This window comes from Phalangium opilio, unplaced genomic scaffold (genome assembly GCF_054372755.1).
Source record: "Phalangium opilio isolate 3A_F unplaced genomic scaffold, DU_Popi_V2 ptg000090l_1, whole genome shotgun sequence".
Lineage (NCBI taxonomy): Eukaryota > Metazoa > Arthropoda > Arachnida > Opiliones > Phalangiidae > Phalangium > Phalangium opilio.
The window spans coordinates 201036-219253 of NW_028324195.1; the positions used below are offsets into that span (position 1 = coordinate 201036).

General features: G+C 45.5%; 9 non-coding genes across 9 annotated transcripts; all 9 read right to left on the reverse strand.

Moving 5' to 3' along the window:
• Nucleotides 1-7981: 7981 nt before the first annotated feature.
• On the reverse strand, nt 7982-8053 carry TRNAP-CGG (transfer RNA proline (anticodon CGG)). Its single transcript has one exon. It is a non-coding gene; the product is annotated as a tRNA-Pro (tRNA).
• A 1076-nt stretch (nt 8054-9129) lies between these two features.
• TRNAP-CGG (transfer RNA proline (anticodon CGG)) lies at nt 9130-9201 on the reverse strand. Its single transcript has one exon. It is a non-coding gene; the product is annotated as a tRNA-Pro (tRNA).
• A 1076-nt stretch (nt 9202-10277) lies between these two features.
• Nucleotides 10278-10349, reverse strand: TRNAP-CGG (transfer RNA proline (anticodon CGG)). Its single transcript has one exon. It is a non-coding gene; the product is annotated as a tRNA-Pro (tRNA).
• A 1076-nt stretch (nt 10350-11425) lies between these two features.
• On the reverse strand, nt 11426-11497 carry TRNAP-CGG (transfer RNA proline (anticodon CGG)). Its single transcript has one exon. It is a non-coding gene; the product is annotated as a tRNA-Pro (tRNA).
• A 916-nt stretch (nt 11498-12413) lies between these two features.
• TRNAP-CGG (transfer RNA proline (anticodon CGG)) lies at nt 12414-12485 on the reverse strand. Its single transcript has one exon. It is a non-coding gene; the product is annotated as a tRNA-Pro (tRNA).
• A 1076-nt stretch (nt 12486-13561) lies between these two features.
• TRNAP-CGG (transfer RNA proline (anticodon CGG)) lies at nt 13562-13633 on the reverse strand. The gene has a single exon. It is a non-coding gene; the product is annotated as a tRNA-Pro (tRNA).
• Nucleotides 13634-14709: 1076 nt separating this feature from the next.
• TRNAP-CGG (transfer RNA proline (anticodon CGG)) lies at nt 14710-14781 on the reverse strand. Its single transcript has one exon. It is a non-coding gene; the product is annotated as a tRNA-Pro (tRNA).
• Nucleotides 14782-16017: 1236 nt separating this feature from the next.
• On the reverse strand, nt 16018-16089 carry TRNAP-CGG (transfer RNA proline (anticodon CGG)). Its single transcript has one exon. It is a non-coding gene; the product is annotated as a tRNA-Pro (tRNA).
• A 1717-nt stretch (nt 16090-17806) lies between these two features.
• Nucleotides 17807-17878, reverse strand: TRNAP-CGG (transfer RNA proline (anticodon CGG)). Its single transcript has one exon. It is a non-coding gene; the product is annotated as a tRNA-Pro (tRNA).
• Nucleotides 17879-18218: the final 340 nt, after the last annotated feature.

Sequence of the window (18218 nt, forward strand, 5' to 3'; positions counted from 1 at the left end):
TTCTGCAAAACTCGGGTCCGTCCGGAATTTGAACCCGGGACCACTCACACCCGAAGCGAGTATCATACCGCGAGTATCATACCCCTAGACCAACGGACCATGTATGACACTGAAACATGCTACACTCGTAGGCCTACAGTATAACTAGTTGCATTTTAATAGTCACCAAATTACTTCTGCAAAACTCGGGTCCGTCCGGGATTTGAACCCGGGACTACTCACACCCGAAGCAAGTATCATACCCCTAAACCAACGGACGAAATATGACACTGAAACATGCTCAACTCGTAGTCCTACTATTTAACTAGTTACATTTCAATAGTCACCAAATTACTTCTGCAAAACTCAAGTCCGTCCTGGATTTGAACCCGGGACCACTCACACCCGAAGCGAGTATCATACCCCAAAACTAACGGACGAAATATGACACTGAAACATGCTCAACTCGTAGTCCTACTATTTAACTAGTTACATTTAAATAGTCACCAAATTGCTTCTGCAAAACTCGGGTCCGTCCGGGATTTGAACACGGGACCACTCACAACCGAAGCGAGTAACATACCCAAAAACCAACGGATCATGTATGACAGCGAGACATGCTCAACTCGTAGGCCTACAATTTAATTAGTTGCATTTAAGTAGTCACCAAATTACTTCTGCAAAACTCGGGTCCGTCCGGAATTTGAACCCGGGACCACTCACACCCGAAGCGAGTATCATACCCCTAGGCCAACGGACCATGTATGACACTACAACATGCTACACTCGTAGGCCTACAATTTAACTCGTTGCATTTAAATAGTCAACAAATTACTTCTGCAAAACTCGGGTCCGTCCGCGATTTGAACCAGGGACCACTCACACCCGAAGCGAGTATCAAACCCCTAAACCAACGGACGGAATATGACACTGAAACATGCTCAACTCGTAGTCCTACTATTTAACTAGTTACATTTAAATAGTCACCAAATTGCTTCTGCAAAACTCGGGTCCGTCCGGGATTTGAACACGGGACCACTCACACCCGAAGCGAGTAACATACCCCAAAACCAACGGATCATGTATGACAGCGAGACATGCTCAACTCGTAGGCCTACAATTTAATTAGTTGCATTTAAGTAGTCACCAAATTACTTCTGCAAAACTCGGGTCCGTCCGGAATTTTAACCCGGGACCACTCACACCCGAAGCGAGTATCATACCGCGAGTATCATACCCCTAGACCAACGGACCATGTATGACACTGAAACATGCTACACTCGTAGGCCTACAGTATAACTAGTTGCATTTAAATAGTCACCAAATTACTTCTGCAAAACTCGGGTCCGTCCGGGATTTGAACCCGGGACTACTCACACCCGAAGCGAGTATCATACCCCTAAACCAACGGACGAAATATGACACTGAAACATGCTCAACTCGTAGTCCTACTATTTAACTAGTTACATTTAAATAGTCACCAAAATGCTTCTGCAAAACTCAAGTCCGTCCTGGATTTGAACCCGGGACCACTCACACCCGAAGCGAGTATCATACCCCAAAACTAACGGACGAAATATGACACTGAAACATGCTCAACTCGTAGTCCTACTATTTAACTAGTTACATTTAAATAGTCACCAAATTGCTTCTGCAAAACTCGGGTCCGTCCGGGATTTGAACACGGGACCACTCACAACCGAAGCGAGTAACATACCCAAAAACCAACGGATCATGTATGACAGCGAGACATGCTCAACTCGTAGGCCTACAATTTAATTAGTTGCATTTAAGTAGTCACCAAATTACTTCTGCAAAACTCGGGTCCGTCCGGAATTTGAACCCGGGACCACTCACACCCGAAGCGAGTATCATACCGCGAGTATCATACCCCTAGACCAACGGACCATGTATGACACTGAAACATGCTACACTCGTAGGCCTACAGTATAACTAGTTGCATTTTAATAGTCACCAAATTACTTCTGCAAAACTCGGGTCCGTCCGGGATTTGAACCCGGGACTACTCACACCCGAAGCAAGTATCATACCCCTAAACCAACGGACGAAATATGACACTGAAACATGCTCAACTCGTAGTCCTACTATTTAACTAGTTACATTTCAATAGTCACCAAATTACTTCTGCAAAACTCAAGTCCGTCCTGGATTTGAACCCGGGACCACTCACACCCGAAGCGAGTATCATACCCCAAAACTAACGGACGAAATATGACACTGAAACATGCTCAACTCGTAGTCCTACTATTTAACTAGTTACATTTAAATAGTCACCAAATTGCTTCTGCAAAACTCGGGTCCGTCCGGGATTTGAACACGGGACCACTCACAACCGAAGCGAGTAACATACCCAAAAACCAACGGATCATGTATGACAGCGAGACATGCTCAACTCGTAGGCCTACAATTTAATTAGTTGCATTTAAGTAGTCACCAAATTACTTCTGCAAAACTCGGGTCCGTCCGGAATTTGAACCCGGGACCACTCACACCCGAAGCGAGTATCATACCCCTAGGCCAACGGAACATGTATGACACTACAACATGCTACACTCGTAGGCCTACAATTTAACTCGTTGCATTTAAATAGTCAACAAATTACTTCTGCAAAACTCGGGTCCGTCCGCGATTTGAACCAGGGACCACTCACACCCGAAGCGAGTATCAAACCCCTAAACCAACGGACGGAATATGACACTGAAACATGCTCAACTCGTAGTCCTACTATTTAACTAGTTACATTTAAATAGTCACCAAATTGCTTCTGCAAAACTCGGGTCCGTCCGGGATTTGAACACGGGACCACTCACACCCGAAGCGAGTAACATACCCCAAAACCAACGGATCATGTATGACAGCGAGACATGCTCAACTCGTAGGCCTACAATTTAATTAGTTGCATTTAAGTAGTCACCAAATTACTTCTGCAAAACTCGGGTCCGTCCGGAATTTTAACCCGGGACCACTCACACCCGAAGCGAGTATCATACCGCGAGTATCATACCCCTAGACCAACGGACCATGTATGACACTGAAACATGCTACACTCGTAGGCCTACAGTATAACTAGTTGCATTTAAATAGTCACCAAATTACTTCTGCAAAACTCGGGTCCGTCCGGGATTTGAACCCGGGACTACTCACACCCGAAGCGAGTATCATACCCCTAAACCAACGGACGAAATATGACACTGAAACATGCTCAACTCGTAGTCCTACTATTTAACTAGTTACATTTAAATAGTCACCAAAATGCTTCTGCAAAACTCAAGTCCGTCCTGGATTTGAACCCGGGACCACTCACACCCGAAGCGAGTATCATACCCCAAAACTAACGGATCATGTATGACACTGAAACATGCTACACTCGTAGGGCTACAATTTAACTCGTTGCATTTAAATAGTCACCAAATTACTTCTGCAAAACTCGGGTCCGTCCGGGATTTGAACCCGGGACTACTCACACCCGAAGCGAGTATCATACCCCTAAACCAACGGACGAAATATGACACTGAAACATGCTCAACTCGTAGTCCTACTATTTAACTAGTTACATTTAAATAGTCACCAAATTGCTTCTGCAAAACTCAAGTCCGTCCTGGATTTGAACCCGGGACCACTCACACCCGAAGCGAGTATCATACCCCAAAACTAACGGATCATGTATGACACTGAAACATGCTACACTCGTAGGGCTACAATTTAACTCGTTGCATTTAAATAGTCACCAAATTACTTCTGCAAAACTCGGGTCCGTCCGGGATTTGAACCCGGGACTACTCACACCCGAAGCGAGTATCATACCCCTAAACCAACGGACGAAATATGACACTGAAACATGCTCAACTCGTAGTCCTACTATTTAACTAGTTACATTTAAATAGTCACCAAATTACTTCTGCAAAACTTGGGTCCGTCCGGGATTTGAACCCGGGACCACTCACACCCGAACCGAGTAACATACCCCAAAACTAACGGATCATGTATGACAGCGAGACATGCTCAACTCGTAGGCCTACAATTTAATTAGTTGCATTTAAGTAGTCACCAAATTACTTCTGCAAAAACTCGTGTCCGTCTGGGATTTGAACCCGGGACCCCTCGCACCCTAAGCGAGTATCATACCCCTAGACCAACGGACCATGTATGACACTGAAACATTCTACACTCGTAGGCCTACAATTTAACTCGTTGCATTTAAATAGTCACCAAATTACTTCTGCAAAACTCGGGTCCGTCCGGGATTTGAACCCGGGACCACTCACACCCGAAGCGAGTAACATACCCCAAAACCAACGGATCATGTATGACAGCGAGACATGCTCAACTCGTAGGGCTACAATTTAACTCGTTGCATTTAAATAGTCACCAAATTACTTCTGCAAAACTCGGGTCCGTCCGGAATTTGAACCCGGGACCACTCACACCCGAAGCGAGTATCATACCCCTAGGCCAACGGACCATGTATGACACTGAAACATGCTACACTCGTAGGCCTACAATTTAACTCGTTGCATTTAAATAGTCAACAAATTACTTCTGCAAAACTCGGGTCCGTCCGCGATTTGAACCAGGGACCACTCACACCCGAAGCGAGTATCATACCCCTAAACCAACGGACGAAATATGACACTGAAACATGCTCAACTCGTAGTCCTACTATTTAACTAGTTACATTTAAATAGTCACCAAATTGCTTCTGCAAAACTCGGGTCCGTCCGGGATTTGAACACGGGACCACTCACACCCGAAGCGAGTAACATACCCCAAAACCAACGGATCATGTATGACAGCGAGACATGCTCAACTCGTAGGCCTACAATTTAATTAGTTGCATTTAAGTAGTCACCAAATTACTTCTGCAAAACTCGGGTCCGTCCGGAATTTTAACCCGGGACCACTCACACCCGAAGCGAGTATCATACCGCGAGTATCATACCCCTAGACCAACGGACCATGTATGACACTGAAACATGCTACAATCGTAGGCCTACAGTATAACTAGTTGCATTTAAATAGTCACCAAATTACTTCTGCAAAACTCGGGTCCGTCCGGGATTTGAACCCGGGACTACTCACACCCGAAGCGAGTATCATACCCCTAAACCAACGGACGAAATATGACACTGAAACATGCTCAACTCGTAGTCCTACTATTTAACTAGTTACATTTAAATAGTCACCAAATTACTTCTGCAAAACTCGGGTCCGTCCGGGATTTGAACCCGGGACCACTCACACCCGAAGCGAGTATCATACCCCAAAACTAACGGATCATGTATGACACTGAAACATGCTCAACTCGTAGGCCTACAATTTAATTAGTTGCATTTAAGTAGTCACCAAATTACTTCTGCAAAACTCGGGTCCGTCCGGAATTTTAACCCGGGACCACTCACACCCGAAGCGAGTATCATACCACGAGTATCATACCCCTAGACCAACGGACCATGTATGACACTGAAAAGTGCTACAATCGTAGGCCTACAGTATAACTAGTTGCATTTAAATAGTCACCAAATTACTTCTGCAAAACTCGGGTCCGTCCGGGATTTGAACCCGGGACTACTCACACCCGAAGCGAGTATCATACCCCTAAACCAACGGACGAAATATGACACTGAAACATGCTCAACTCGTAGTCCTACTATTTAACTAGTTACATTTAAATAGTCACCAAATTACTTCTGCAAAACTCAAGTCCGTCCGGAATTTGAACCCGGGACCACTCACACCCGAAGCGAGTATCATACCCCTAGGCCAACGGACCATGTATGACACTGAAACATGCTACACTCGTAGGCCTACAATTTAACTCGTTGCATTTAAATAGTCAACAAATTACTTCTGCAAAACTCGGGTCCGTCCGCGATTTGAACCAGGGACCACTCACACCCGAAGCGAGTATCATACCCCTAAACCAACGGACGAAATATGACACTGAAACATGCTCAACTCGTAGTCCTACTATTTAACTAGTTACATTTAAATAGTCACCAAATTGCTTCTGCAAAACTCGGGTCCGTCCGGGATTTGAACACGGGACCACTCACACCCGAAGCGAGTAACATACCCCAAAACCAACGGATCATGTATGACAGCGAGACATGCTCAACTCGTAGGCCTACAATTTAATTAGTTGCATTTAAGTAGTCACCAAATTACTTCTGCAAAACTCGGGTCCGTCCGGAATTTTAACCCGGGACCACTCACACCCGAAGCGAGTATCATACCGCGAGTATCATACCCCTAGACCAACGGACCATGTATGACACTGAAACATGCTACAATCGTAGGCCTACAGTATAACTAGTTGCATTTAAATAGTCACCAAATTACTTCTGCAAAACTCGGGTCCGTCCGGGATTTGAACCCGGGACTACTCACACCCGAAGCGAGTATCATACCCCTAAACCAACGGACGAAATATGACACTGAAACATGCTCAACTCGTAGTCCTACTATTTAACTAGTTACATTTAAATAGTCACCAAATTACTTCTGCAAAACTCGGGTCCGTCCGGGATTTGAACCCGGGACCACTCACACCCGAAGCGAGTATCATACCCCAAAACTAACGGATCATGTATGACACTGAAACATGCTCAACTCGTAGGCCTACAATTTAATTAGTTGCATTTAAGTAGTCACCAAATTACTTCTGCAAAACTCGGGTCCGTCCGGAATTTTAACCCGGGACCACTCACACCCGAAGCGAGTATCATACCACGAGTATCATACCCCTAGACCAACGGACCATGTATGACACTGAAACATGCTACAATCGTAGGCCTACAGTATAACTAGTTGCATTTAAATAGTCACCAAATTACTTCTGCAAAACTCGGGTCCGTCCGGGATTTGAACCCGGGACTACTCACACCCGAAGCGAGTATCATACCCCTAAACCAACGGACGAAATATGACACTGAAACATGCTCAACTCGTAGTCCTACTATTTAACTAGTTACATTTAAATAGTCACCAAATTACTTCTGCAAAACTCAAGTCCGTCCTGAATTTGAACCCGGGACCACTCACACCCGAAGCGAGTATCATACCCCAAAACTAACGGATCATGTATGACACTGAAACATGCTACACTCGTAGGGCTACAATTTAACTCGTTGCATTTAAATAGTCACCAAATTACTTCTGCAAAACTCGGGTCCGTCCGGGATTTGAACCCGGGACTACTCACACCCGAAGCGAGTATCATACCCCTAAACCAACGGACGAAATATGACACTGAAACATGCTCAACTCGTAGTCCTACTATTTAACTAGTTACATTTAAATAGTCACCAAATTACTTCTGCAAAACTTGGGTCCGTCCGGGATTTGAACCCGGGACCACTCACACCCGAAGCGAGTAACATACCCCAAAACTAACGGATCATGTATGACAGCGAGACATGCTCAACTCGTAGGCCTACAATTTCATTAGTTGCATTTAAGTAGTCACCAAATTACTTCTGCAAAAACTCGTGTCCGTCTGGGATTTGAACCCGGGACCCCTCGCACCCTAAGCGAGTATCATACCCCTAGACCAACGGACCATGTATGACACTGAAACATTCTACACTCGTAGGCCTACAATTTAACTCGTTGCATTTAAATAGTCACCAAATTACTTCTGCAAAACTCGGGTCCGTCCGGGATTTGAACCCGGGACCACTCACACCCGAAGCGAGTAACATACCCCAAAACCAACGGATCATGTATGACAGCGAGACATGCTCAACTCGTAGGCCTACAATTTAATTAGTTGCATTGAAGTAGTCACCAAATTACTTCTGCAAAACTCGGGTCCGTCCGGAATTTGAACCCGGGACCACTCACACCCGAAGCGAGTATCATACCACGAGTATCATACCCCTAGACCAGCGGACCATGTATGACACTGAAACATGCTACACTCGTAGGCCTACAATATAACTAGTTGCATTTAAATTGTCACCAAAATACTTCTGCAAAACTCGGGTCCGTCCGGGATTTGAACCCGGGACCACTCACACCCGAAGCGAGTATCATACCCCTAGACCAACGGACCATGTATGACACTGAAACATGCTACACTCGTAGGCCTACAATATAACTCGTTGCATTTAAATAGTCACCAAATTACTTCTGCAAAACTCGGGTCCGTCCGGGATTTGAACCCGGGACTACTCACACCCGATGGGAGTAACATACCCCAAAACCAACGGATCATGTATGACAGCGAGACATGCTCAACTCGTAGGCCTATAATTTAATTAGTTGCATTTAAGTAGTCATCAAATTACTTCCGCAAAACTCGGGTCCGTCCGGAATTTGAACCCGGGACCACTCACCTTCGAAACGAGTATCATACCGCGAGTATCATACCCCTAGACCAACGGACCATGTATGACACTGAAACATGCTACACTCGTAGGCCTACAGTATAACTAGTTGCATTTAAATAGTCACCAAATTACTTCTGCAAAACTCAAGTCCGTCCTGGATTTGAACCCGGGACCACTCACACCCGAAGCGAGTATCATACCCCTAGACCAACGGACCATGTATGACACTGAAACATGCTCAACTCGTAGTCCTACTATTTAACTAGTTACATTTAAATAGTCACCAAATTACTTCTGCAAAACTCGGGTCCGTCCGGGATTTGAACCCGGGACTACTCACACCCGAAGCGAGTATCATACCCCTAAACCAACGGACGAAATATGACACTGAAACATTCTACACTCGTAGGCCTACAATTTAACTCGTTGCATTTAAATAGTCACCAAATTACTTCTGCAAAACTCGGGTCCGTCCGGGATTTGAACCCGGGACCACTCACACCCGAAGCAAGTAACATACCCCAAAACCAACGGATCATGTATGACAGCGAGACATGCTCAACTCGTAGGCCTACAATTTAATTAGTTGCATTGAAGTAGTCACCAAATTACTTCTGCAAAACTCGGGTCCGTCCGGAATTTGAACCCGGGACCACTCACACCCGAAGCGAGTATCATACCACGAGTATCATATCCCTAGACCAGCGGACCATGTATGACACTGAAACATGCTACACTCGTAGGCCTACAATATAACTAGTTGCATTTAAATTGTCACCAAATTACTTCTGCAAAACTCGGGTCAGTCCGGGATTTGAACCCGGGACCACTCACACCCGAAGCGAGTATCATACCCCTAGACCAACGGACCATGTATGACACTGAAACATGCTACACTCGTAGGCCTACAATATAACTCGTTGCATTTAAATAGTCACCAAATTACTTCTGCAAAACTCGGGTCCGTCCGGGATTTGAACCCGGGACTACTCACACCCGATGGGAGTAACATACCCCAAAACCAACGGATCATGTATGACAGCGAGACATGCTCAACTCGTAGGCCTATAATTTAATTAGTTGCATTTAAGTAGTCATCAAATTACTTCCGCAAAACTCGGGTCCGTCCGGAATTTGAACCCGGGACCACTCACCTTCGAAACGAGTATCATACCGCGAGTATCATACCCCTAGACCAACGGACCATGTATGACACTGAAACATGCTACACTCGTAGGCCTACAGTATAACTAGTTGCATTTAAATAGTCACCAAATTACTTCTGCAAAACTCAAGTCCGTCCTGGATTTGAACCCGGGACCACTCACACCCGAAGCGAGTATCATACCCCTAGACCAACGGACCATGTATGACACTGAAACATGCTCAACTCGTAGTCCTACTATTTAACTAGTTACATTTAAATAGTCACCAAATTACTTCTGCAAAACTCGGGTCCGTCCGGGATTTGAACCCGGGACTACTCACACCCGAAGCGAGTATCATACCCCTAAACCAACGGACGAAATATGACACTGAAACATTCTACACTCGTAGGCCTACAATTTAACTCGTTGCATTTAAATAGTCACCAAATTACTTCTGCAAAACTCGGGTCCGTCCGGGATTTGAACCCGGGACCACTCACACCCGAAGCAAGTAACATACCCCAAAACCAACGGATCATGTATGACAGCGAGACATGCTCAACTCGTAGGCCTACAATTTAATTAGTTGCATTGAAGTAGTCACCAAATTACTTCTGCAAAACTCGGGTCCGTCCGGAATTTGAACCCGGGACCACTCACACCCGAAGCGAGTATCATACCACGAGTATCATATCCCTAGACCAGCGGACCATGTATGACACTGAAACATGCTACACTCGTAGGCCTACAATATAACTAGTTGCATTTAAATTGTCACCAAATTACTTCTGCAAAACTCGGGTCCGTCCGGGATTTGAACCCGGGACCACTCACACCCGAAGCGAGTATCATACCCCTAGACCAACGGACCATGTATGACACTGAAACATGCTACACTCGTAGGCCTACAATATAACTCGTTGCATTTAAATAGTCACCAAATTACTTCTGCAAAACTCGGGTCCGTCCGGGATTTGAACCCGGGACTACTCACACCCGATGGGAGTAACATACCCCAAAACCAACGGATCATGTATGACAGCGAGACATGCTCAACTCGTAGGCCTATAATTTAATTAGTTGCATTTAAGTAGTCATCAAATTACTTCCGCAAAACTCGGGTCCGTCCGGAATTTGAACCCGGGACCACTCACCTTCGAAACGAGTATCATACCGCGAGTATCATACCCCTAGACCAACGGACCATGTATGACACTGAAACATGCTACACTCGTAGGCCTACAGTATAACTAGTTGCATTTAAATAGTCACCAAATTACTTCTGCAAAACTCAAGTCCGTCCTGGATTTGAACCCGGGACCACTCACACCCGAAGCGAGTATCACACCCCTAGACCAACGGACCATGTATGACACTGAAACATGCTCAACTCGTAGTCCTACTATTTAACTAGTTACATTTAAATAGTCACCAAATTACTTCTGCAAAACTCGGGTCCGTCCGGGATTTGAACCCGGGACTACTCACACCCGAAGCGAGTATCATACCCCTAAACCAACGGACGAAATATGACACTGAAACATTCTACACTCGTAGGCCTACAATTTAACTCGTTGCATTTAAATAGTCACCAAATTACTTCTGCAAAACTCGGGTCCGTCCGGGATTTGAACCCGGGACCACTCACACCCGAAGCAAGTAACATACCCCAAAACCAACGGATCATGTATGACAGCGAGACATGCTCAACTCGTAGGCCTACAATTTAATTAGTTGCATTGAAGTAGTCACCAAATTACTTCTGCAAAACTCGGGTCCGTCCGGAATTTGAACCCGGGACCACTCACACCCGAAGCGAGTATCATACCACGAGTATCATATCCCTAGACCAGCGGACCATGTATGACACTGAAACATGCTACACTCGTAGGCCTACAATATAACTAGTTGCATTTAAATTGTCACCAAATTACTTCTGCAAAACTCGGGTCAGTCCGGGATTTGAACCCGGGACCACTCACACCCGAAGCGAGTATCATACCCCTAGACCAACGGACCATGTATGACACTGAAACATGCTACACTCGTAGGCCTACAATATAACTCGTTGCATTTAAATAGTCACCAAATTACTTCTGCAAAACTCGGGTCCGTCCGGGATTTGAACCCGGGACTACTCACACCCGATGGGAGTAACATACCCCAAAACCAACGGATCATGTATGACAGCGAGACATGCTCAACTCGTAGGCCTATAATTTAATTAGTTGCATTTAAGTAGTCATCAAATTACTTCTGCAAAACTCGGGTCCGTCCGGAATTTGAACCCGGGACCACTCACCTTCGAAGCGAGTATCATACCGCGAGTATCATACCCCTAGACCAACGGACCATGTATGACACTGAAACATGCTACACTCGTAGGCCTACAGTATAACTAGTTGCATTTAAATAGTCACCAAATTACTTCTGCAAAACTCAAGTCCGTCCTGGATTTGAACCCGGGACCACTCACACCCGAAGCGAGTATCATACCCCTAGACCAACGGACCATGTATGACACTGAAACATGCTCAACTCGTAGTCCTACTATTTAACTAGTTACATTTAAATAGTCACCAAATTACTTCTGCAAAACTCGGGTCCGTCCGGTATTTGAACCAGGGACCACTCACACCCGAAGCGAGTAACATACCCCAAAACTAACGGATCATGTATGACAGCGAGACATGCTCAACTCGTAGGCCTACAATTTTATTAGTTGCATTTAAATAGTCACCAAATTACTTCTGCAAAACTCGGGTCCGTCCGGAATTTGAACCCGGGACCACTCACACCCGAAGCGAGTATCATACCACGAGTATCATATCCCTAGACCAGCGGACCATGTATGACACTGAAACATGCTACACTCGTAGGCCTACAATATAACTAGTTGCATTTAAATTGTCACCAAATTACTTCTGCAAAACTCGGGTCAGTCCGGGATTTGAACCCGGGACCACTCACACCCGAAGCGAGTATCATACCCCTAGACCAACGGACCATGTATGACACTGAAACATGCTACACTCGTAGGCCTACAATATAACTCGTTGCATTTAAATAGTCACCAAATTACTTCTGCAAAACTCGGGTCCGTCCGGGATTTGAACCCGGGACTACTCACACCCGATGGGAGTAACATACCCCAAAACCAACGGATCATGTATGACAGCGAGACATGCTCAACTCGTAGGCCTATAATTTAATTAGTTGCATTTAAGTAGTCATCAAATTACTTCCGCAAAACTCGGGTCCGTCCGGAATTTGAACCCGGGACCACTCACCTTCGAAACGAGTATCATACCGCGAGTATCATACCCCTAGACCAACGGACCATGTATGACACTGAAACATGCTACACTCGTAGGCCTACAGTATAACTAGTTGCATTTAAATAGTCACCAAATTACTTCTGCAAAACTCAAGTCCGTCCTGGATTTGAACCCGGGACCACTCACACCCGAAGCGAGTATCATACCCCTAGACCAACGGACCATGTATGACACTGAAACATGCTCAACTCGTAGTCCTACTATTTAACTAGTTACATTTAAATAGTCACCAAATTACTTCTGCAAAACTCGGGTCCGTCCGGGATTTGAACCCGGGACTACTCACACCCGAAGCGAGTATCATACCCCTAAACCAACGGACGAAATATGACACTGAAACATTCTACACTCGTAGGCCTACAATTTAACTCGTTGCATTTAAATAGTCACCAAATTACTTCTGCAAAACTCGGGTCCGTCCGGGATTTGAACCCGGGACCACTCACACCCGAAGCAAGTAACATACCCCAAAACCAACGGATCATGTATGACAGCGAGACATGCTCAACTCGTAGGCCTACAATTTAATTAGTTGCATTGAAGTAGTCACCAAATTACTTCTGCAAAACTCGGGTCCGTCCGGAATTTGAACCCGGGACCACTCACACCCGAAGCGAGTATCATACCACGAGTATCATATCCCTAGACCAGCGGACCATGTATGACACTGAAACATGCTACACTCGTAGGCCTACAATATAACTAGTTGCATTTAAATTGTCACCAAATTACTTCTGCAAAACTCGGGTCCGTCCGGGATTTGAACCCGGGACCACTCACACCCGAAGCGAGTATCATACCCCTAGACCAACGGACCATGTATGACACTGAAACATGCTACACTCGTAGGCCTACAATATAACTCGTTGCATTTAAATAGTCACCAAATTACTTCTGCAAAACTCGGGTCCGTCCGGGATTTGAACCCGGGACTACTCACACCCGATGGGAGTAACATACCCCAAAACCAACGGATCATGTATGACAGCGAGACATGCTCAACTCGTAGGCCTATAATTTAATTAGTTGCATTTAAGTAGTCATCAAATTACTTCCGCAAAACTCGGGTCCGTCCGGAATTTGAACCCGGGACCACTCACCTTCGAAACGAGTATCATACCGCGAGTATCATACCCCTAGACCAACGGACCATGTATGACACTGAAACATGCTACACTCGTAGGCCTACAGTATAACTAGTTGCATTTAAATAGTCACCAAATTACTTCTGCAAAACTCAAGTCCGTCCTGGATTTGAACCCGGGACCACTCACACCCGAAGCGAGTATCACACCCCTAGACCAACGGACCATGTATGACACTGAAACATGCTCAACTCGTAGTCCTACTATTTAACTAGTTACATTTAAATAGTCACCAAATTACTTCTGCAAAACTCGGGTCCGTCCGGGATTTGAACCCGGGACTACTCACACCCGAAGCGAGTATCATACCCCTAAACCAACGGACGAAATATGACACTGAAACATTCTACACTCGTAGGCCTACAATTTAACTCGTTGCATTTAAATAGTCTCCAAATTACTTCTGCAAAACTCGGGTCCGTCCGGGATTTGAACCCGGGACCACTCACACCCGAAGCAAGTAACATACCCCAAAACCAACGGATCATGTATGACAGCGAGACATGCTCAACTCGTAGGCCTACAATTTAATTAGTTGCATTGAAGTAGTCACCAAATTACTTCTGCAAAACTCGGGTCCGTCCGGAATTTGAACCCGGGACCACTCACACCCGAAGCGAGTATCATACCACGAGTATCATATCCCTAGACCAGCGGACCATGTATGACACTGAAACATGCTACACTCGTAGGCCTACAATATAACTAGTTGCATTTAAATTGTCACCAAATTACTTCTGCAAAACTCGGGTCAGTCCGGGATTTGAACCCGGGACCACTCACACCCGAAGCGAGTATCATACCCCTAGACCAACGGACCATGTATGACACTGAAACATGCTACACTCGTAGGCCTACAATATAACTCGTTGCATTTAAATAGTCACCAAATTACTTCTGCAAAACTCGGGTCCGTCCGGGATTTGAACCCGGGACTACTCACACCCGATGGGAGTAACATACCCCAAAACCAACGGATCATGTATGACAGCGAGACATGCTCAACTCGTAGGCCTATAATTTAATTAGTTGCATTTAAGTAGTCATCAAATTACTTCTGCAAAACTCGGGTCCGTCCGGAATTTGAACCCGGGACCACTCACCTTCGAAGCGAGTATCATACCGCGAGTATCATACCCCTAGACCAACGGACCATGTATGACACTGAAACATGCTACACTCGTAGGCCTACAGTATAACTAGTTGCATTTAAATAGTCACCAAATTACTTCTGCAAAACTCAAGTCCGTCCTGGATTTGAACCCGGGACCACTCACACCCGAAGCGAGTATCATACCCCTAGACCAACGGACCATGTATGACACTGAAACATGCTCAACTCGTAGTCCTACTATTTAACTAGTTACATTTAAATAGTCACCAAATTACTTCTGCAAAACTCGGGTCCGTCCGGTATTTGAACCAGGGACCACTCACACCCGAAGCGAGTAACATACCCCAAAACTAACGGATCATGTATGACAGCGAGACATGCTCAACTCGTAGGCCTACAATTTTATTAGTTGCATTTAAATAGTCACCAAATTACTTCTGCAAAACTCGGGTCCGTCCGGGATTTGAACCCGGGACTACTCACACCCGAAGCGAGTATCATACCCCTAAACCAACGGACGAAATATGACACTGAAACATTCTACACTCGTAGGCCTACAATTTAACTCGTTGCATTTAAATAGTCACCAAATTACTTCTGCAAAACTCGGGTCCGTCCGGGATTTGAACCCGGGACCACTCACACCCGAAGCAAGTAACATACCCCAAAACCAACGGATCATGTATGACAGCGAGACATGCTCAACTCGTAGGCCTACAATTTAATTAGTTGCATTGAAGTAGTCACCAAATTACTTCTGCAAAACTCGGGTCCGTCCGGAATTTGAACCCGGGACCACTCACACCCGAAGCGAGTATCATACCACGAGTATCATATCCCTAGACCAGCGGACCATGTATGACACTGAAACATGCTACACTCGTAGGCCTACAATATAACTAGTTGCATTTAAATTGTCACCAAATTACTTCTGCAAAACTCGGGTCAGTCCGGGATTTGAACCCGGGACCACTCACACCCGAAGCGAGTATCATACCCCTAGACCAACGGACCATGTATGACACTGAAACATGCTACACTCGTAGGCCTACAATATAACTCGTTGCATTTAAATAGTCACCAAATTACTTCTGCAAAACTCGGGTCCGTCCGGGATTTGAACCCGGGACTACTCACACCCGATGGGAGTAACATACCCCAAAACCAACGGATCATGTATGACAGCGAGACATGCTCAACTCGTAGGCCTATAATTTAATTAGTTGCATTTAAGTAGTCATCAAATTACTTCTGCAAAACTCGGGTCCGTCCGGAATTTGAACCCGGGACCACTCACCTTCGAAGCGAGTATCATACCGCGAGTATCATACCCCTAGACCAACGGACCATGTATGACACTGAAACATGCTACACTCGTAGGCCTACAGTATAACTAGTTGCATTTAAATAGTCACCAAATTACTTCTGCAAAACTCAAGTCCGTCCTGGATTTGAACCCGGGACCACTCACACCCGAAGCGAGTATCATACCCCTAGACCAACGGACCATGTATGACACTGAAACATGCTCAACTCGTAGTCCTACTATTTAACTAGTTACATTTAAATAGTCACCAAATTACTTCTGCAAAACTCGGGTCCGTCCGGGATTTGAACCAGGGACCACTCACACCCGAAGCGAGTAACATACCCCAAAACTAACGGATCATGTATGACAGCGAGACATGCTCAACTCGTAGGCCTACAATTTTATTAGTTGCATTTAAGTAGTCACCAAATTACTTCTGCAAAACTCGGGTCCGTCCGGGATTTGAACCCGGGACCATTCACACCCAAAGCGAGTATCATACCCCTAGACAAACGGACCATGTATGACACTGAAACATGCTACACTTGTAGGCCTACAATATAACTAGTTGCATTTAAATAGTCACCAAATTACTTCTGCAAAACTCGGGTCCGTCCGGGATTTGAACCCGGGACTACTCACACCCGAAGCGAGTATCATACTCCTAAACCAACGGACGAAATATGACACTGAAACATGCTCAACTCGTAGTCCTACTATTTAACTAGTTACATTTAAATAGTCACCAAATTACTTCTGCAAAACTTGGGTCCGTCCGGGATTTTAACCCGGGACCACTCACACCCGAAGCGAGTAACATACCCCAAAACTAACGGATCATGTATGACAGCGAGACATGCTCAACTCGTAGGCCTACAATTTAATTAGTTGCATTTAAGTAGTCACCAAATTACTTCTGCAAAAACTCGTGTCCGTCTGGGATTTGAACCCGGGACCCCTCGCACCCTAAGCGAGTATCATACCCCTAGACCAACGGACCATGTATGACACTGAAACATTCTACACTCGTAGGCCTACAATTTAACTCGTTGCATTTAAATAGTCACCAAATTACTTCTGCAAAACTCGGGTCCGTCCGGGATTTGAACCCGGGACCACTCACACCCGAAGCGAGTAACATACCCCAAAACCAACGGATCATGTATGACAGCGAGACATGCTCAACTCGTAGGCCTACAATTTAATTAGTTGCATTTAAGTAGTCACCAAATTACTTCTGCAAAACTCGGGTCCGTCCGGAATTTGAACCCGGGACCACTCACACCCGAAGCGAGTATCATACCACGAGTATCATATCCCTAGACCAGCGGACCATGTATGACACTGAAACATGCTACACTCGTAGGCCTACAATATAACTAGTTGCATTTAAATTGTCACCAAATTACTTCTGCAAAACTCGGGTCAGTCCGGGATTTGAACCCGGGACCACTCACACCCGAAGCGAGTATCATACCCCTAGACCAACGGACCATGTATGACACTGAAACATGCTACACTCGTAGGCCTACAATATAACTCGTTGCATTTAAATAGTCACCAAATTACTTCTGCAAAACTCGGGTCCGTCCGGGATTTGAACCCGGGACTACTCACACCCGATGGGAGTAACATACCCCAAAACCAACGGATCATGTATGACAGCGAGACATGCTCAACTCGTAGGCCTATAATTTAATTAGTTGCATTTAAGTAGTCATCAAATTACTTCTGCAAAACTCGGGTCCGTCCGGAATTTGAACCCGGGACCACTCACCTTCGAAGCGAGTATCATACCGCGAGTATCATACCCCTAGACCAACGGACCATGTAT